General features: G+C 31.8%; 1 protein-coding gene across 1 annotated transcript in view; it reads left to right on the top strand.

Annotated features, from left to right (window-relative positions):
- The window catches only part of Brms1 (breast cancer metastasis-suppressor 1-like protein), a 77,065-nt gene that overhangs the window by 6,000 nt on the left and 47,327 nt on the right, over nucleotides 1–23,738 (top strand). The gene's annotated exons all lie outside the window — the stretch shown is intronic.

Raw genomic sequence — 23,738 nt, 5'->3', positions numbered from 1 at the left:
TCATTATCTGAATTTATATTTTTGGTTTTATGGCATTCAAATGCTTTATAAATTTATATCATTATCTGAATCCAATTGTCTTACTGTTTTTACCACTGAAAGTATTTAGAACTGTGAGCATTTAGGTAATAAAAATATTAAATTTATAACGTTCGATCCTTTATAGTAAATGTTATTAAAAACAATTAAATATTTAGATATTTGCTACGCATATTTTTTAGTTTATCGCGTTGAAAATTAGGTAAATTAGACAGATTTAATGTTTGTTGAGATATCAGGTCACAGACAGACATACCAATTGATACACACTACAGTATTAAATCCGCCTCCTTGGTACAGTGGTTGACACGTGATCGGAGCACCGCGGGGCCCTGGGTTCGATTCCCGGTGGAGACGAAGAAAAAAAAATGTCTTGGTCTGGTAGGACACAGAAGGCTGATCACCTGCTTGTCCCTAAAGAAAATCGATTAGTGAAACAGATGTATAATGCATCTGCCCATGTGGGGTAAGCCCACTTGGGGACATGGGACTTCACAGTATTAAATATACTTCATTTGTAGAAGTACCCTATATTTAATTGATAAAGTGTCAATCTTGTAATTAATACAAGAAAGTTTGAAATACACCGGAAAAGGTAAGAAATGCATGTTTACCTTAATATATTTGAATGAGAATCAAACTATAGAAACAATAAAAAAAAATATTGTATAAGGTAAGTGATTTAGTTTTGTACTAATTAGTTATTGATGTAGTTTCGTCTAATATGATTAGAGGTGCTTCTGGTGGTTTTAAATATCTGTAGGTAAGTTATTTGAAATGCATTACTTCCAATATAATTTAGAGCCGGATTAAGTTTGTATAGAGCACAATTATTTGTTTCGGGAATTCAACGTCGTTTCAATAATAGTTTACAAACCCTTATATATGATTTTTTCAAGTGCATGTTGATGCTATCTTATATATTGATAATTATGAAAACATGGTGATTATTTGCGTTATTTTTTAAATAATCCTCTAACTGAAATGAAACTAAAAACTAAAAATATGTTGCCAACATGAGTATGTTTATTTCATATGGGATTTATATGATATATTCTTTATTGATTAAAAGATGCTATTCAAATTATAGTGTCTCACCTGATGCATTTGTTTTTGTGTATAGAAATAAAGCCTGGTAGCACGAAACACCATCAAATTTATTCCAGCAGTTTCCGAGAAATTGAGTGTAATTATAGACGAGACGTGTTTGCATGCGTTCCAAGTTCCAACGTAATGTTGAATCAATCATCCATAAAAAAGTTTGCGTTTATTTATTAGCTTTAACCCGTGGCTTGACTCGCATTTTGTTATAAAAAACCTTTTCTAATGTCAAACTTTTTACATGAAATCAACATCAATCTCAAACATTTACTTAATTTACAAGGCTTCGTTATAGTTATGATTTTAAAGAAAATTACCTATTTACCATTGGTTATATATTTTTGTTTACTTTAAAGAAAATTACCTATTTACCATTGGTTATATACATATTTTTGTTTACTTTAAAGAAAATTACCTATTTACCATTGGTTATATATTTTTGTTTACTTTAAAGAAAATTACCTATTTACCATTGGTTATATATTTTTGTTTACATAATATTTGATTACGCTTTATATAGAATCAAACAAGATATATTAAAGGTATATAATACAAACAAAAAACCCCACTGTAAATTACTATTAATTACTTTTTTGCAACATTTTTTAATTTTGGTGTATGTACCCAGTGCCACACTTACGATTTTGTCGAATTATAATTTACTAGCTGTGCCCTGCGGTTTTACCCGCAGTGCTCCACTCCTGTTAGTGTTAGCGTGATGATATATATAGCCTATCGCCTTCCTCGATAAATGGGCTATCTTACACCGAAAGAATTTTACAAATCAAACCAAAATAGTTCCTGAGATTAGCGCGTTCAAAAAAACAAACTCTTCAGCTTTATAATATTAGTATAAATTGACACTAAATAGTCGTCTAGGCTCTACGGCGTGCCAAATAAACATAAATATACTCGAAAAACCTAACCCACCCTTCCGCAGTCGGGTAAAGAAACAAACATCAATATCAATATAATTACAATGAATTGTTTGTCTGGCGGATGAGTTGGCTTGCCGGAAGTGACGTCACGTCATGAATGCATGTCGATGACACTGCTATTGTCCTGTATCTTTGCCCTTTATGTGGCTAATAATAAATTATGATACGGTTTTGTAAGGTTTTTGTTTTTGTGGTATTTAAGATAGGACATAAAGGGCTTGGGTACCTATATAGTCAAATAATGTAAAAGTTACGGCTTGAGTTAGATCTAAATGGGGTAAGATTAAAAAATCTTGACTAATATTATAGAGCTGAAGATTTTGTTTGTTTGTTAGCTTGAACGCCCTTATCTCAGCAATGGCTTGAATTGATATATTTTGCTTTTTGTTGCATTAGTCGGTTCAAAAGTTAAATGATGCGAGTTAAAATTCAAACTTGAATGTAACGCACAGTTTCTACGTGTATTTCTCCATTTTATCTACACTAATATTATAAAGAGGAAAACTTTGTTTGTTTGATTGTAATGAATAGGCTCATAAACTACTGGACCGATTTTAAAAATTCTTTCACCATTCGAAAGCTACATTATCCACGAGTAATATAGGCTATATACATATATCATCACGCTTAGACCAACAGGAGCGGAGTAACGCGGGTGAAACCGCGCGGCACAGCTAGTATATTATATTTATAGCAAAAATAAATGTTCAATGTTCATATCCACCGTTCGTCAGCGGATGTCGGTTTCAACACGGTGAAAACGCGAGGATGTGACGTCACAGCCTATGTTGCATTGTGCCGGCGATCTACATGGTCAACTATTGTTCTAATAGTAGTTTAGGTCATTTGGTTTTATTTGTTAATACTAAAATATTAGGCATTAAAATACATGTTTTTATTTCTTTTACTTGAAGTTTTTTCAAAATTTTCAACACCACTTTAACGGTAGAGGCACAGAATACTAATAATAATTAATAGTACCTAGCTAACACGTAGGTGGTAGGTAAATACATAATATATAGATTAAAGATTTTATTTTAGTTCTTTGGCATGTTATTATAATACCTATATGATGTTACATATGTATTTTGTAAAATTGTAAAACTGACATGATTTAAAAGAGCAACTATGGAGTTTCTTGCCGGTTCTTCTTCGTACTGCTTTCTGAATCGGTGGTAAATTTTAAAATATGTAATGACGTTTCAAAAGTGCTTCTATAATTGAATAAATAAATATTTGAGTTTGAGTTTGAATTTATGTAAGTACCTAATTATTGATAAAACTTTTTACATAATATAGGTACATACCTACTTACATTCGATTTATTTTATCTCTCCTATAAATTGAAGTATTTTTGTTTCTTTCTCGCTTCGTTTTTATGATTCGTTAGGGTAATCGTATTTTGTATTTATTTTGCCTTCGTTAGGTACAAAATTACAAATGTAATGACAACGTGTGTTGTGTTCACTTATTATAAAAGAAATAAGTAAATCATTATCATTAACTTTTCGATCGATTGTAAGAAAGCTACATTTTGCCCAAGTTAAATTAGGCTATATTTTTATTATAAGTACTTACAGTTGGCGAAAGGTAACGAATATTCTATATATTTTGTAATTCAATCTTAAAACAAATACTATTTCGTTGTAATTTCCATTTTGGCAACCATCTCGTATGTATACGAAATTGAATCTATTCTTAATTTGTGTCAAACATACACTAAAATATACAGTAGGTTAGTGTATATAGTATACCATACAGCGTACTATATACAACACTAGCTTACCGCCCGCGGCTTCGCCCGCTTTGTCTAAAACCTAATAAATTATATACTAAAACCTTCCTCTTGAATCACTCGTTCTATTAAAAAAAAAACCGCATCAAAATCCGTTGCGTAGTTTTAAAGATTTAAGCATACATAGGGATTAGGGACATAGGGACAGAGAAAGCGACTTTGTTTTATACTATGTAGTGATAGACTATTAATAACGAACGTTAAGACTTTATTCATTTCCATTAAAAAATAATTAAAACGTTTCTATTCCATTGATTAAGAGTAACATAGAAATAGTTTGGTACCTAAACTAGGTACGTAGTACGTACATACTTATAAAAATATTGATGTAATTCTTTACATAATTAACTAGATGTCAATGTTTTCCTATTTTTGCAATATTTTTCCGTTCTCTACAACACATCTATTGCAGATTTAATTAAGCCGTTCTCGATGAATCCAACCCAAAAATAAATTCAAACCTTTCCAGCAAAAGGCGTATTTGGCCACTATGTTTCAAGTTTCAACAAATAAAATTCAGGGTATTTATTTGTATTCCTTAGGTATTACATTCATTTATATAGATGCTGAGCTTTTAGTTTAAAATGCTTTTAAGCCTTGCAATTACCAAAAGTTACAAAAAGAGAAAAATCTATTTTTATTTTAGGTATGCGTAATAAATAATCATTTACAATTGATTGATTTCATTTTAAACGATCCTTCGTTTATTATATATGTATAGATTTTTTAAAATAACTTCTTACCGTATTTATGTTGTTTAAGAAATCTTCCTTGTCTATTCAATGTCTTTTCCGCTGTACTATACTACTAATAAACAAAAAGAAATGAAACTTGGCATATACAGATAGATTATGGCCTGAATCAAAATAACATGCCGACGTTTCTCCCATCAGTCCCATACATTGAAAAGCAGTGGCTCGTCTTTTAGCATGTACTTAAGCATAAATACATAATGCATAGGGTCAACCGGGGCAAATGCAACTATGGGGCTATGGCAACTAGTTATCATAACTAATTTATTAGAGTTGTTGTAATAAATCGCCACCTATGATTCAATAGCTCAACGACTAATAAATCTTACAAGTAATAGATGGTGCCCCTACGATGAAAACTATTTGATTGATAGGCCATTGTGTCAAACCGCTATTTTGAAGTTGGTGTGCGTAAAAACAGGCGTCGAGTTTTGCAGACAAAAAAATTGTTTAGTTGTGATTTTTTGCAGGTGTTTTTGATTGGACGCGATTATCACAAGCCGTTAAGCATATTTCATTTATATTTTTAGTGCGTTAGTTGACTCTATTTTGTGTTATTGATGCAGTTACAATTGCCTCATGAAAATTTCACTGTGGGGTTATTGCAACTGTGAGGTTAGTTACAATAGCCCCTTATATTTTTGTATGAAACTAAAAACACTAGTGATGTGACAGTGTCGATATTTTTATTATGTATCCTTCTTGGTAGTCAAAATATATATTTTCTTTATGATTAATTAAAGAAGAACCATCGATTATTTCTTCGATATTATACCCAGAGACGGGTTCATAAGTAAAATTCAAATTAGATAAAGCGTGGTTAAAGAATATAAGTAACTAAAAACGATAGGTAGGATAGTTCTGTGATTGTTCAAGTAATTTTTAGTAAACGGTTGATTAACTAATAAACGTATTTTGTTTGGTTTACGTTTTTAACAATATTTAACACAAAGAATATTATTTGTTCTGACCAAAAACTAAAATTGACTTAGTAGGTAGTATACTGTTATTTTTTTTTGTTACGATTTAAAGTGGTAAATCAAAGTAGGTACATGAGTTTTTCCTCTAAATAATGCGGCGCCATCTACGATCGCAACGTTATTGTATAGATAACGTTATTGTATATACATATATAGAATAATAAAAATATATCGATGAATAAGTTTTTTGCATTCCCCACACTAATTCTCTAACAAATAGTTGCATTTGCCCCACAATCAGAAAAATAAGATTTTTCCTGAAAACTCGTTCTTGCTACACGGTAATCCAGTTCAAAATCCTATGAATAACATGAAATCTCATAAATATATTCTATATTCGTTGTTTTATATGAAATAGAAGAAGAGCTATGGCAGTTAGTTGCATTTACCCCCGACTAGGGGTTAATGTAACTTTTTCTACCAATTTTAGGAAATATTCTCACTACCAGTTATTTATAAGACTACTGTATTGCTTGATTGGTTGAAAATAATCTTGAATAAATACAAAAATCACTAAATGGGTCAAATAAATGACCAAATATAAAAGGAGATAACTGCAACCGATCAAACTTGACACTTGTTATTTTTTAGTTGCATTTGCCCCGGTTGACCCTATTCATTAATTTATTTAGAGAGTAAATAGGAACAATTACAAAATTTTATAGATGTTTAATCGCGAAACGATAATATAAATGCGAAAGTTTGTGAGGATGTGTGTGTGTGTGTTTGTTACTCTTTCACGCAAATTCTACTGAACGGATTACAATGAAATTTAACACACATATAGAGGGTAACTTGGATTAACACATCTCACGGGAACGGGAACTATGCGGGTTTTCCTTCGAAAACGCGGGCGAAGCCGCGGGCGGAAATCTAGTATAATATAATTATTTTCTACTCTAGCTCGCGTTCTGCTCTCCATACATATTTCAATCCTCTATCACTGAATAATAACTAGTAACTATTGTTATTTACTATTTACTCTTCTATTTACTATTTTATCATACATCGTACATGTTTACGTTTCTCTCCTAATTGAACCATCCTCGTACTTCCAAGAACTCGTTCTAATAAAGAAGCAACGAAATCGGTTCAGCCGTTCTCGAGTTTTGCGCTTAGCAACACATCATTTTTATTGTATAGATTTTAAACTTTTACTTAAAAGTTATGTTGTTTTTTATAAAGCCTTTATCCGTTCACAATGTTTGAGATATTTGTAGAAAAATAATAGAGGTACCTTAGTTGATTTTTTAAATTTTATCTTATAAGTAAGACATTCTTTTATTGCAATGTGTATAAATTATATATTCAATAAAGTCAAATATCTTGGTGAAAATAATCATTTTGTCGACTATAATTTCTAAAAAAATTCACATTGTTCGGATTTTAATTTCGTAAGTTATGGAGTCCAAAATAAAAAAATCTTTTAACTAACTATTTTAATAAGGATTTTTGCAGTTAGTTAAAAATAATTGTGTGTTAGATCTGTCAGCAATTTCAGATATTTTTAGCTTCGAAATTGACACTAAAAGTGAAATCAAGTAATCATCGGCTCAGTTATCTTTGTTCTGTATTCTGAGCTTGATGGTATTCACAAATACTGTATTAATTGAAAAAAACTCTTAACTAACTACATAGACAATAAAATTTCCTAAAATTATTAGTACATAATTCATATGTTTGTAAGATAAGTGGTTGATGGACAATCTGGTTTGAAAAATCACATATTTGAGCCAAACAGCGCACGGACCGCTTATTTTCGCATTTATTAACTAGTAACTAGTAAATAATTACATTTAATAGAACTATTAAACAAGTAAATAATCAAAGTTTTTAACTCAACTCGAAGTGAAACATGCAAGTACGTATAAAATGTGAATAAAATATTAATCAGCATGGTGACCTCGCCGCGCTCGTTACGGACGGGTTCAACGACCCGGCTCGTACGATGTTTTCAGCTTAGCATGGTTTAGCTTTTGGTAAATGGTATTATTGTGTTTTTGTATTTATATAGGATGTATATGTATGTGTTTAGGTGTTCAAAAACCTTATTGGTATATAGTCTAATATGTATTCGTATATATTGATTTTGATAGGATTTGGAGGACAGAGATTTAATAACATTAATTATAATTTATAATATATTATAAAGAGGAAAGGTTTTTATGTATGTATGTATGTATGGTTTTCACGCATAAACTACTGGACCGAATTTGATGAAATTTGGCACAGATAATCTTTAGACCCTGAGAATTAGAACATATGCTACCTTTTATTGCGAAATATGTACCACGGGCGAAGCCGGGGCGGACCGCTAGTATTATAATATTTTTATTTTGAAAAAGCAAGGTTCTCAATTTAGCTTAATACGATAGCAATAAATTTATAATTCTCATTGTTGCGATATCAGTAGAAAGAAAGAAAGAAAACTAAATTACATAGGTACCTACCTATAGATATCTCTATAACTCTGACATGCCAAAGAAATAAACATCCTACAACATGAAGTCATGTATCTGGTACATACCAGGTTGTTTATCAATTCAAATTACATACACAAAACACAATACACATATGTAATATTCGTATCTATACTAAGTAATATTATAAAGCTGAAGAATTTGTTTGTTTGTTTGAACGCGCTAATCTCAGGAACTACTGGTCCGATTTGAAAAATTCTTTCGGTGTTAGATAACACATTTATCGAGGAAGGCTATAGGCTTTATATCATCACGCTAAGACCAACAGGAGCGGAGCAATGCGGGTGAAACCGCGGAGCGCAACTAGTATAATATAATACAGCCTTTAAAAAGTAAGATTAAATAGGTATAATGTTGTATTTTGCATGTAATATTGTTTGTATTTGAATATAATTTCAACAGTTTCATCATTACCTATAGGGACCTTTACTTGTTAAAAATCATGTTGTACATTCACAAGATGGCGCCTGTCGCCTTGTCGCCATAGACGTTTTTCCTTCCTGTAACAGAAATAAATTATTTTTTTTTGTATTATGTAATTTACGATATTTTATTACGATAACCGATATATCCGCCAACCCGCACTTGTCCAGCGTGGTGGATTATGGCCTGTACCCTCATAGGAGGCCCGTGTCCCAGCAGTGGGAACGTATATGGGCTGATGATGATGAATTTACGATATAAATTACAAAACATTACTGTAGCAATAATAAACTAGCGTGAATCGAAGAATAATGCAATAAGTACGTGTTCCAAATAGGAAATCTTTTACATTCTAATTTATAAATTAAATGAGGACGTGTGGCCAAGTGTATATAATATATATATTTGAAATACATATACATATATCTATATGATATTATTATGTTCATTAAACAAATGAGATGATTGAAAGGAATTTATTTTTACAGTTAATTAAAACTAGCCCAATTTTATAACGACGTTCACAAAATAATAAATTTACCTTATTTCGAAATTTAAATAGGTAACGGAAACACAACACTTTTCTTTACATGTAATACGGTATACTTATTTATTTTTATTCATACATATTTATTCGTATACCACTAAGGTAATAAAGAATTGTTGGTATGTTTCTTACAGATCCTATCCTTAACTTATTTCAACCAGTTAATTTTATTTTTGAGGATCAAAAATATTGAGTATTGACTATTGACCCTTTTTAGATTAAAACATAATAAACGAGATATGTACATTCGAATTTATTACTTTGATTCGAAGAAATATAATTATTATGTTAACAGAATCTAATTATTATCAAAAATCGTTCCCCTTTCTCTCATTTGCATAAATTATTTGCTAACAGACAATTAGGTATGCGATATCCGAAGTAAATAATACCAGTTAGTAAAATTATTCATTAATCCCGTTTATTCACTGGTCGGATTGAGATAGAAGCAAAAATAAAATATATCTATCTTTACAAAATTGGTTAAGTAGTTTCGAAGTTCATTTGAACTCTTGAATGTAAAAATAATACAGTAAAGACTAAAGTATTATAAGTGGATTTTTCCGACAATTTTCATAAATATTATTCAATCATATTGCATATCATAATTATTTAAAGCCCGTTCAATGTTTTAACTTTTAGAAATAACACTTTTCGTTAGTAATACTAAATTAAAAAGTAAATAGTTGATGAGAAATCTTTACAAATACCTACTACTAAAAACAAAATGGGAAAATATACAATGTTTACTTCGCAACTGGTTTTATTTTATAAGTAGAAAAGATGATTTCCTTTTATACCTTCATGTTTTCCTGTTACGTTCGTATTTTTATACCATAAACTCAGTAAGAGACGGGAATTAATTAATATTAAATTACAAACGGTCAATTAAAGGTTGTAAAATTTTATCCGACTAATTTACTCTCTTGTACTTAGACGAAGCAATATTCCAGTAATTTTTAATATTCTTGGAAATGAGAATTAATAGAATTTCTAAGAATAGTGTACGTCGCGTTGTAGGAAAATTATGAGAAATATGATACAAATAACTTACTTTTACGTCAGTTTTCTTTGTGGAATTTAATTATAATAGTTAAGGGGTGTTAGGCGGTCAGCGAAAATTCAGCTATTCGGGCCTGATGTTTCTTATAGATTCATTTGTTTATGCAATAAATAAATATAAACAAACTTATATTCTGTAAATAGGCCTTGTTTATTGAACATTCCGCGAAACCCCATTAATAACAAAGCCGACCCAAGGGTCGGAACCCCTTCGTTTAGAAACGATGGCTTAGCAATCTCAATCGTAGTTTACGAATCTTGTATGATTGCTTTTCCGAACTTACGTGAAAATATTAATAAAATGTGTATTCGGTAGTGGATTTAATGTGAAAGATGAAATCTGAAAAATTGTTTACACTTTTCAATGAATTTAAACGATATGATACTCATATTATGTAGCTGAAGAGTTTGTTTATTTGAACGCGCTTATCTCAGGAACTACTCAATTTGAAAAATTATTTCGGTGTTAGATGCATCGAGGAAGGCAATAGGCTATATATCATCACGCTAAGACCAAAAGGAGTGGAGCACTGCGGGTAAAACCGCATGGCATAGCTAGTTATTGATAGATATTGGACGGAAAATACTAAGGGATTTCCTTTTAATTATACTATTTTATCCCTTTATGTTTTCAGAAAACTTTACTCGTTAATATTTTCTCAACGTATTAAATTTAAATTCTTCTATCTGTACTACTAGAAACTGAACGAAACTTTCATTGTTGCGAGAATTAATGCGATATAGTAATGAAGATATATAGAGTGCAATGATTAAAAACTTAGAAAAGTCATACTTAGCTACAATACAAACTAAATAATATTATAAATGCGAAAGTGACTCTGTCTGTCTGTCTGTTACTCAATCACGCCTAAACTACTGAACCAATTTGCATGAAATTTGGTATAGAGATATTTTGATACCCGAGAAAGGACATAGGCTACCTTATATTGCGAAATATGTACCACGGGCGAAGCCGGGGCGGACCTCTAGTAGTTACAAACTAAACTAAGACATCATTTTATTTAAAACCTACTCTATCAGTATAGATTCAATATAATACGTATACATCTGTTTACGAATGTCGGTACATATTATAGTAAAGAAACACACAATTCACTAGTTATTTAGATTTTTATTACCAAAAACTACATAATTTAATTACAAAAAATTAAGTACTATAAAATGCAGTTCCATGAAGAGGTAATAATATAAAGTATAAATTACATTGGTACGTATTATATTGAATCAAAATAAGTACCTAAATAGAATTAGAATACTACCCAATCATAACACAATATTCACAATGAAACTTTAAACAATATTTGTACAGAGACGTTTGCAACATTCCGATACCGACCAACCTTTGTTTGCCTTCCGTTTTGTGGGCTTATGGAGTTTTTAATTAATATCCACGTCAGTTGCATTTGTTTGGGAGTTTATTTGAAGGGTTTTGAATGTGGATTTTAATTATTTGCTTATATTGAGATGGAGTTTGATGGGTTTTAGTACTTTGTTGGATGTATTTCGTTACTTACTAGTCTTTTTAACTTGCTATAAGCTTCATATGTATGATTGCATGTAACCGAATTCTTACACTCAATTTTGACCTCAACTTTGTATACTTATCAAGAATCGGTAACAAGATAATATTTTCATGAGTATGAGCGTGTTTTTTTATTATTTTTAACTAGCTTACCTCCCGCGGCTTCGCCCGCTTGGTCTAAAGCCTAATAATTTATATACAAAAACCTTCCTCTTAAATCACTCTATCTATTAAAAAAAACCGCATCAAAATCCGTTGCGTAGTTTTAAAGATTTAAGCATACAAAGGGACATAGGGACAGAGAAAGCGACTTTGTTTTATACTATTTTTAATAAACTTTATTAATAATTAATTAAGTTTGGAAGGATTTATTTTATTTTTAGTATGATGTATCTTTCATCAACTTTGTTCTACGAAATATCCTTATGTACTTGTCCATATTACATATTTTGATACATATAGAAGAAATTATACTAGCATTTGGCTGCGCTTTCTTTCACGTGCACACGTTATTGCGCTTTGTTTCCCCCTATAAGCTTGCTGTATTTCCCCACTTTAAAAATTAAAGAATTTATATTACGTTTCTATCTCTTCCGAATTTAAAGGTATGAAACATGACAGACATATTACATATTTTACTTCGTAGTATACGTACGAAACACGAAATTTATTTAAATAAATATATAATTTGTAATCCAATATAATTGGATTTATAACCTGAATGCTTAATGAAAGGATTGAGTTTAATTTGACAAGCTGCAATTAGATTTCCACTCTCAGTTGAATTCAACTCAGCTCACATTAGTTTTAACTTTTGCTCTATAAAGCTCGTTTGAAGTGGTTTACAAATTTATATACATTTTCGGGTTTTTATTACCATTTTTGAACATTTACGTCGAATTAAGTTATATTATTAGCATGACTTGGCTAACGTTCATGTTCTAAAACTCGTATTTGTAAAGCTTTTATAATTAATTCCTAAAAATATATATTCTATACTAATATTATAAAGCTGAAGAGTTTGTTTGTTTGTTTGAACGCGCTAATATCAGGAACTACTTGTCCGATTTGAAAAATTCTTTCGGTGTTAGATAGCTTATTTATCGAGGAAGGCTATAGGCTATATTATATCATCACGCTACGACCAACAGCTATTTAATTATATACTTACCTACCTCTTCAAGGAGACGAAGATAAAAAAATGTCTCGGTCTGGCAGGATACAGAAGGCTGATCACCTACTTGTCACTACAGAAAATCGATCAGTGAAACAAATGTAGGTGTGCCGTGTGCATAATGCATGCTGCCCCTTACCCCACCTGGTACACGGGATTTCACTTTTTGTCTCTTAAAAGTCAAAGAAAATCGACCTTTACTGCTCTATATTATTATATCGTTGTATACTTCAGTGGGCGAAACGCGTAGGCGACGAGCAAATTTAGACGAACACCCACTGCCATGCTAATTTTATTAAATACCTTTTGGAATAAATGTTTCGTATTTTTTCTAATATAAATTGCTAAATTGTATTTTTATAAGTCGTTATAATATAGAATCATCTATAGTCTCCCAATCTAAATACTTGAAAGAAATATTGATGATTAAGAAATTATGAATTTAAGTTATGTTAAAAATCAAAATATATAAATCTCAAAGGTCACTTACTGACTGACAATGATCTATCAACGCACAGCCCAAACCACTGGGACGGATGGGGCTGAAATTTGGCATGCATCTCTGAAAATTTATCTTATCCACGCAGGCGAAGCTGCGGGCAAAAGCTAGTCTATTATAATTTTGCAATGTAAATAGAGTGAATGTAGACTTTCTAAGTGGAAGCTTTTTCACTGATGAACTATAATTTCAAAACTAAGTTTCATTGATGTCCCAACTATGTGGGTACTCGTAATCATACTTAATTGACTAGAGAGGAGGTCAATTTATCTGTTATATTTTGGATAGAGTTACAAGGTTTTTTCATATAACTTTTTCGAGAGCTTTCAGGCATAATTTCAGTAAAATTGTTTTACTGCTTTCGTAACCATATTTATAAAAATGAGTCTTTGTACGACGATTCAAAAGTGCGCTAAATGTTTGAGTTCGTATTTAAGTTACGTAAAAATAGAATTTCGCATGACTAAAAGATTTAAAACGATTACCTATAAAATTATGTATCTTAATATTTTCCGTAGGTAATACAACATATTAAATTATTATTATATTATATAATTACTAGCGGTCCGCCCCGGCTTCGCCCGTGGTACATATGAAAAATAGATGTTGGCCGATTCTCAGACTTACCCGATATGCACAGAAAATTTCATGAGAATCGGTCCACCCGTTTCGGAGGAGTATGCAGACTAACATTGTGACACGAGAATTTTATATATAAGATTACGTATTTCGAACGTTCAACTTTCTATCACCTCACATGTACTGGGTAGGTGTTTTATCTGGAAATATTATTATGTAAGTAGATAGTAGTACGTAAGTAGTTTTTTAAACAGGAATACTAATGTTTTACAGTACTTTTAAATAGATAAAAATAGAAAATTGTAAATAAATGTAACCTAAGTAACTTTAAATCTAAATTTCAAGTCCTATTTTAACATTCATAAGTTAAATCAAAATGGCTAAATAATTTTAAACTCGACTAACTTCAACAAGACACGTACTTCACAAGGTTTTGTACATAAGTGATGAACAATAATGACCTTAAATCTATTTGTATTTAGAGTTATTTCAGCTTACACGGGTCAAGTGGTTCTTATCAGTATCAGGGACCCGATTAGTGATAAGCATTCGTAAATAGACGATATACTTGAACATGTTGGGGGTTTTGAGACGTTTTCAAATTTATTACTCAAAACTATTTGATTTTTTGTTTTATTGTATTTTTAAGTAAAGTGAAAGCTAGAGGAACTGTAACCACTATTAACAATTATGAAACAAATATGTATAAAGAATCTATACTAATATTATAAAGCTGAAGAGTTTGTTTGTTTGTTTGATCGCGCTAATCTCGAGAACTACTGGTCCGATTTGAAAAATTCTTTCGGTGTTAGATAGCTCATTTATCGAGGAAGGCTATAGGCTATATATCATCACGCTACGACCAACAGGAGAGGAGCCACGGGGGTGAAACCGCGCGGAGCGGCTAGTATAATATATGTTAGAGAAATTGTCGATAATTTTATTTATTTCACTTCATTATCAATTGATAATGATGTTATTATGATTTCTATCTATCATTGAAGGCAAATAGTAAACATTTTCTTAAATAACTAAGTACATATCCTGTTTGATAAGGCTTTGAAAAAACAGCTTTTATATGTAATTTCAGGCAATGATCAATTTAAAAAGTAGGTATATTATTCATTAATCAAATTTAATTATGTAAAAATAAATTATTTGGCAACAACTGCTATCAAATAAAGTAGAATATCTATATAGGTAACAAAATAAACTAAGCACACAAAATCTAAATATTTTAAAGGTCGAAATATTTAACAAATGGTTAACTATGTAGTTTAGATAATTATCAACAGTTGAGAAAATAGGAACGTATTTATTCAACGAAGTTTTTCCTCGTTCTCATTTTGTGGAATTAATCTTCTTCTTCTCTTATATATAAAAATGAATCGCAAAATGTGTTGGTAAGCGCATAACTCGAGAACGGCTGAACCGATTTCGATAATTCTTTTTTTATTATATTCCTTGAAGTACGAGGATGGTTTTTATGTAGAGAAAACGTAAATATGTACCACGGGCGAAGCCGGGGCGGACCGCTAGTTTTACATAAATTTAAATTAATAGCTTGAAATATGTGCGGTCTCTTTTGTTGATAATGTAGCTTTTAAGCTTGAAATCTTGTCAATAGCTTATATAGGTATTGCTTAATCTGATATGTATGTGAAAAATCTTTAAAAATCTCTGCTAAAATTTTGAGTGACATAAAACACGTATAAATGTATCTATTATCACAATATCTTCAGTTTTTTTTTATCTATTGAATAAAAATTACATTCAAAATGAAATTAAAGATAAAACGAGTCATACATATATAAACCCCCGCTATTTCCACTCATTGTTAACAAAACGAATAACATTGCATTGTTATATTAACTCAAAGAACAATAACGTTTTATTTTGCCAACTTATATAAGTACTCCATTTAGCCATTAAATAAACAGTACCTACAACAGATTTGTGTCATATTTGCCCATATTAATTATTGTTTTATTGCACGCCAGTTATTCTCGAATAGTCGTTGACATCATAAACTTTTGTGCGAGAGCCTAACATTAGGCGGTGTAAAAATAACTCGCGAGACAACGCAGCATTGCGCCGTGACAGTCCGGGCTTCCCAAGTTATAAACTAGATGGCGCCAGCTGTCGCGAAAAAACATATTTACTGCGCATTTTTTTAAGTGCTCGCGTGCCTTGCAAACATAATTTACATTAAAATTAATCATTCAAATACCATTTTTAGATTCAAAACGAATGAATATATTTAGTTTTTAATGAAAACAATGTCCTATTTTAGTTTTAAACTTTTCGAAATGAGGTTATCTTATCGCTTCTTGATTCTATTTATTTTAGCACGTGTGCTATATGTAATGGATGGTTCTGTTACGTCATTGCTTATTATATCTTGAAAATGTTTTATTGAATTAAGTACGACGTTTTCGTTTAGGTCGTAATTTAAATCGTGTGAATATGATGTGATGTGTTTTGTCATTAACATGTTTGTTTCCATTGAATGCAATACGTTTTTGCAATTTTAAAGCATCTACAAAACATAAATACATTAAAATAATAATCAGTCAAGATAAGGTAATGTTATAAATGGATAGGCAGGTTAATTTCTGAATCATAAATCATAATGACCTCTAGATTCTCAATTTGTATCTTCATGACGTAGATATACTCTACCTGAAAACGTATTTTAAAGGTTCAACGAGCAAACAAATGAACTTTCGTGTAAATTGAAAGGAGAAGGCACGTAAAAATCAATTAACGAACAAAAAAGAAGGTCAAGCGTTCGTCCTTTACCCATCGCATCGGGACATTAAAATCGCCACGCGGCGGCGGAATTATAAAAACCTGCACTCATAAAACATTCGACGGGTCGGAAATAAAGGAAAAAAATATAGCGATGAGCCTTCTAAATAATCTATCAACAAAAGGAACAGCAAGATGGCGGCCGGCGTAGCGTTTCTGAAAGCGTCTACGGGCTGCCGTCTCTGTCGCACGCGGGGGCTACGAGCGAGACGGCTGCCACGTGGCCTCGTGTGCGTTTGACGTACCCTCACGCACACAGGCGCAGTGTGCTCGAGCGCAGCGTCCCGTTTGCAAATTCTTTTCGCGCTGTTGGCTATGATGGGTTTTAACTTTTAGTTGCGTGGTCTGGGGCTTTTGTTCATGGAAACTTTGCGTTTTGAATTACTTCTTCGTTAAGTCGATGTTAAGTTTTATATAAAAAGGATGTACAGACAGGAATCAGTTCATATTTTTGATATAATCCTGAATATAACATGATAATTGATATATTATATATCATGATACATCTAAACATCTGAATCTGAAACTGTAATATTCACAACACTTCAAAATATCTATTGTTTAGCTGACATTATTATCAGTCGATGTGTTTATCGTGTAAACATAACAGCTCAACATAAAAATAGAATACTTAAATGATATAAAGAATAAAGGAAACGTGTTATATAATACATTATATAATTGTTTATAATAACTAACATTAAATGCGTTTAAAAATAAGCTTTCACTGTTGTTTATTAATAGTGTATTCACATAAAATCCCATCGTAATCCCATGCAAATCCCATACGATTGGCATACATCGCACCTAATCATTTTGTTTGCTGAAGTCTCACGTAGTTTATCATAGATTGACGTGTTCGTTTGTTCGCTTATCTATACCATCAGAAAGGCTTTACCTTGTGGCTTTTGGGTAGAAGTTTGTATAACTTCAAGTATCAGGCCCAATCTTCTTGGTGATAAAGTCACTATGCTGTTTAACAATTGACTCTATGTAAGATACATAATTTTATATCCATATAATCTAGCTGTGCCGCGCGGTTTCACCCGCATTACTCCGCTCCTGTTGGTCTTAGCATGATGATATATAGCCTATATTACTCGTGGATAATGTAGCTTTCGAATGGTGAAAGAATTTTTAAAATCGGTCCAGTAGTTTATGAGCCTATTCATTACAATCAAACAAACAAAGTTTTCCTCTTTATAATATTAGTGTAGATGTATCCTATCTCTAATTTTGACTTCATATTTCTTCTTGTGTGATACATAATTAATTATCAGCATCATGATTGACAAATAAGCTAACTAGAATATTTTCTCTGCAGAAGTGAAATTAGCTATGAATGTCGTAACACTAATCGATTAAACTACTGACAGGAAAACTACAGTTTTCCCTGTATTGTGCAACTGATTTCAAATAGCTTTATTTAAAGGCGTTTTAACAAATTGAAACGATTTACGATTAAAATTTATTCTATACTATATTAGTTCTAGATATATTTTTCAAATATGTATTCACCGTTTATTATTTATAATTCTGATAATTATAATTCTGATCTTTTAAATAATTTTGTTATTCCTTACTTACGTTCATTAACGTAACTTCTTAAATACCTATGGGCTATGACTCGTTTCGTTTCTCGTTTCTCGCCGTTTCTTCGAAATAAAATCGACAAGTCAATGCTTATAAATAAATGACTATGTTTCCTGAAAACATTGTTGTTACAATTAGTGGATTAACTCAAAATGTTGACTTTAGAAGTGAGAGACTTGAAAATTATTTGAAAATTACCTAGTACCTAATTAATAACTACGTAAATTTTCTTGTATTCGATTTAATGCGAGTGTAATTCAAGGTTAGTTTAATTTAATGAACAACTTCGTGGAAATACCAAACTAGGTACCAAATTGTCCGATCGAAATTGAATTTAAAAGTAATAAAAACAATTATTATTTATTATAAATGTAATTAATTTATTATCTCACATACGAGTTAACAAAATGGATCTTTTGCAATTTAAAATTCAATCGGAAACGTTTACCGTCCGGAAATTTGTTTTTCGATTAGAACGGCTCGACTAGGGCATGCAGAACCGAGTCCGGTTCCAAGTTTCTGAAACCCGGTTCCAAATCGAGCTCAGAACCGGGTAGAACCGGGTTACCCGGTTCTTTTATAATACCTCGGAAAAAATACGAAATTAAACAAAAGTAACTGTAAAAGTACCTGATGGGCCTTTTATTTTACGCGGCATGCCGCATGTGTCTTATTTTATTACATTAATAAAGGAACAAAATTTCAATACTTCTCTTTATTTATCAGTTTTATAAAAGTACCTTGTTATCATAATATCACATAATATAAACTTAAACCTTATTCATTAACTGCGAACTGTAAAGCAAAAAACCGGCCAAGTGCGAGTCGGATTCGCGCTCCGAGGGCTCCGAACAAACCTATTTTTATAATGTTGTAATTTTAAAATTTATGTTTTTAGCAATTTTTTCTTTATCTGTGTTATAAGACGTTATAGACCGGGAGATACTGACACAAAATTTCGAGTCATTTGTAACAGGATGGCGGTTCTACAGGGGTCTTAGTACGCAATGACAAAAAGAAAAATGATGGTGTGAACGCTGGTACCGGTGGGTTAGTCGCGTGGGCGTTAGTCGAACTCGTCGGAAAAATAGCGAAAGTCAAACGATTTGTAACACAAAAATTTTAGAATTTACCGATAGCCCATAAAAAAGAAGTAGGCGGTAGTGTCATGCCATACTTTTCCGGTATGGCGGCCTGCGGTATGACTTACAGCCCGCCATACCGACGCGAATGTGTTGATTTAAAAAAAACAATTATTCAACCATTTGTACCAAGCTAACTTTTGCACAGGTAACCATCGTCGTGCAGCCATTTACGAAAATCGCCATGCCATACTTTTCGGACGATTCCAAATGGTCGCCATACCGCCGAAAATCTGCAAAATTTTTTTATTTCGCCTATCTTTTTGTACCAGTATTGCATTTGGCTTTTTGGAGAGTATTTGATAAAATGTGACCATTATTATATTTGCCATACTTCTAGTAGGGGGAAAAAGTGCTGTCATACTTGAAAAATAAATTTATTATTAATTTATATAAGTGAAGATTTCCAACACCTAGATCTTTGAAATTTTGTATTTATATTCGTTGATCCTCAAACTTACAGGAAAAATAAGTGCCATACTGTTACAAATCGTTTGACTTTCGCTATTTTCCGACGAGTTCGACTAACGCCCACGCGACTAAGCCGCCGGTACCAGCGTTCACACCATCATTTTTCTTTTTGTCATTGCGTACTAAGAACCCTGTAGAACCGCCATCCTGTTACAAATGACTCGAAATTTTGTGTCAGTATCTCCCGGTCTATTACTTTTACCAAATTTAAAGGCTCTGTGTTCATGAGAAGTAGGTTTAAAGTCCCATGCGAATGTCGAAATTTGCGAACATTTTCAGCATTTACGGCTGTATCTTTTGTTGCGTTGGCTTGTGAGTTTGATTTTGAGCATCTTTGAGCATCAAGGGACCGAAGACTTGAGTATTCGATATAAATTTCAGCCTGATACCAAAAACAAAACATGACTGGATCATTATATAAAACAATAAAATCAACAGCTTTTCAAATTCACGACAAATCTAATAAAAATATTTCAGTAGCCTAATTTTTGTCATTTTCGAAGCCTATTTTTTTTTTGGTAATACAACCGTAGGAAACTCATAGCATCTAAGGTTCCAATCAACCAATCAGAGCCACGCTTGAGGCGTGGCACGAAAATTCGCGATGCACGTGAGTCTGACGTTGCCAGATAGAATAAATTTGTTAAAATAATGCAGCAAAATATAAATAATACTTTATATTTTAATATTTCTGTCGGAACCGGGAGAACCGGGTTTCATACTATTCAGACCCGGTTCTCAAGATCATCAAAAAACCCGGGTTTACCCGGTTTTTTCGGAACCGGGTAAACCCGGGTGCATGCCCTAGGCTCGACCAATTGGGCAACTTTTTTTAACATTTTAGTGAAGGTTGAAAAGTTATAATCGAGAGAAAACAAAAAAAAGGCGCAATAGGGCAGAACTTAATATCTAGCTATCTTTTGGTCTATCTTAAAGGTTCCTTCATTTTGCTTGAAATTCTATCTAATATTTATCTTATTAGTTATTTTTTATATCCAAATACTATAAAGGCGAAAGTTTGTAAGGATGTATGGATGTATGGATGTATGGATGTTTGTTACTCTTTCACGTAAAAACTACTGAACCGATTACAATGAAATTTAGCAAACATATAGAGGGTAACTTGGATTAACACATAGGATAGGTTTTATCCCGGAAATCCCACGGGAACGGGAACTATGCGGGTTTTCCTTTGAAAACGCGGGCGAAGCCGCGGGCGGAAATCTAGTCCAAAATAAAACTCAATTTACGAGACATGCTAGAATCACTATCTCAGTTATTCATAAGGCCTGCTAAATTAGTCCTGTCTCATCAACACACATTAAATAGACAGTGACAGCATGATTTCAAGAGCCTTTAAAGTTTAAGCTCTCCACGATCGTTTCCGGCCATTTGTTTTTGCTATAAAAGTGCATGTTTCCTTTAACCATTAACCTTTTAAAAACTTTTTCAATTAACTTGATATGTGTTTTTCAATTAACAATTAACCTAATTTACTTTATAGTATGTGGTATGTGAAAAGGCAAAAAATCCTTCAAATTTTTTTATCTTATTGACCGTCTCCAAGATCAAAAATTTATGTGGAAATTGATTAATATCGCCACAAAACAGTGATGTTGTTCAGCCTTGAAAGTGTTTGTATGATTCAGTTAATTATAAGCAGCTGAACCACGCAACTTCGCCTGTTATTTTTTTTTTTTTTTTTTTTATTGGTAATAGGGAAGCGCTTGACCACAATCTCGCCTGATGTTAAGCTGAGATGTGGTCTAAGATGGAACGCGCTTCCCTAGAAGGTACCTGTTCACTCTACGCTTGAAGACTCCCATATTGTACTCGTCGGGGAACTTTTAGATCTGGAATTTAAAGGAATATATTATAATATCCCCCTTTTTGCATAATTTTTCGGTGATGCTCGGCCTCTTTTGGTCGTAGCGTGATGTTATATAGCTGAATTCCTCTAAAAATGGACTATCCTAAACAAAAATATTTTTTTATTTCGAACCAATACCTTATGTCTTATTATATTAGCGCATTTAACCAAACAAACTGCAGCTTTAAAAGATGATTATAGAATTTAGCAGCGTATTATAGTTGAGAAATTTTATTTCCACGAACCTTATACTACAATATGTGAATTGTTTTCGGACAGAACCAATTCATATACTCAAAAAGGAAGTATTAAATTAAATTCTAAAAGACAATTCAAACTAATAAGTATGCATATAAATATGAATAATAATTATTCTTATTTCGAATACATACATGAATATTTATTCTCAATTAAATCAAATTTTTTCATCAAGGCCTGTGTATTAATTATAAAAACGTACCTATATTAATGATCCATTGAAATGTTACATTTTTTAGGCCTGACCTTGAGTTTTTTAGAGGACGCAATTTAATTTTTTTGATGTGTAGGGGGGGTCAGTGTGAAGCTAAAACCAAGTTTGTGGGGTCGCCACCCTTGTCCCATGGCCGCCATCTTGAAAATAGTGGTTGAAATGGTTTTAACGATATATCTCTTAAACTATTTATCTGATAATAAAACAATTTTAACATTATTTGTTGCAAATTAAATTCTCTACAACTTTGATTCAGTAACTTTTTGTCGTAGAACTATAAATAAAAAAGTTATAAGCGAAAATGTTCAGAAATTAGAGCTATTTATATTTTTCAATAAAACTTTTTTTTATCATTTTACGAAGAAATAATATAAGACTATTTTTGTAGATTGTTTTTCGAGGAACAACTTTTATATACAACATTTTTTCATTACGTCAATAGCTAAGGTTTTACAGCGCTCAGAAGTGAGTACTATTTTTCAGTAGTAACTATACATAATAAATTGGCTATTGGCTCTTTTCCCAGACTCCACAACAATGGAAGCACACTGCAGAACATTTCAGCCCTGCTTTTCGACGTAAAAAAAAACGCTCTTCCAGACTCTACCTCCTGGGTTGTGGGGAAAAGATTCAATAATTAATTATTAATAATATTGTAAAATTAATTATTAAAAATATTATTATAACAAAAATAAAATAATTACTGGTGACAAATTATTATTAGTACACACATAATATATCGTATTCTGTATAGTAAAGAGTACTTAAAATAGTACTCACTTCGGATGGCTGTAAAACCTTAGCTATTTACTTAATGAAAAAATGTTGTAAATAAAAGTTGTTCTACGAAAAACAATCTACAAAAATGGTCTGATATAATTTCTTCGTAAACTTATAAAAAAAAGTTTTATTGAAAAATATAAACATCTCTAATTTCTGAACATTTTCGCTTATAACTTTTTTGTTTATAGTTCTACGACAAAAAGTTACTGAACCTAAGTTGTAGAGAATTTAATTTGCAACGAATAATGTTAACATTGTTTTATTATCAGATAAATAGTTTAAGAGATATATCGTAAAAACCATTTCAACCGCTATTTTCAAGATGGCGGCCGTGGGACAAGGGTGGCGACCCCACAAACTTGGTGATAGCTTCACACTGACCCCCCCTACACATCAAAAAAATAAAATTGCGTCCTCTAAAAAATGCGACCCCAAATGTAACTTTTCAATGGACCATAATATTGTTTACGTATTTGTCTTTAAATCAAATTAATGTCAAAATTACATATAGAGCAGGCTCCAAGGAGATGTTCGTTTGCAAAAATAGCGGACCTAAATCTGACTTCTGATATATATTGTATAGGTCCCAGACATCCTATAGACAGATGTTGCCAACCAGTTTTGTGGTCCCCCTGCCCGCACCCCGGTAATTAAATATGGCATACAAAGAAAAAAATAAAAATT

Source organism: Colias eurytheme, chromosome 7 (genome assembly GCF_061535395.1).
Source record: "Colias eurytheme isolate Ceu_HAF_F1 chromosome 7, ilColEury1 Martin Lab GWU primary, whole genome shotgun sequence".
Taxonomy (NCBI): Eukaryota; Metazoa; Arthropoda; class Insecta; order Lepidoptera; family Pieridae; genus Colias; species Colias eurytheme.
Note: the sequence above shows the minus strand (reverse complement) of the source record. Positions and strands in the feature narration are given on the sequence as shown.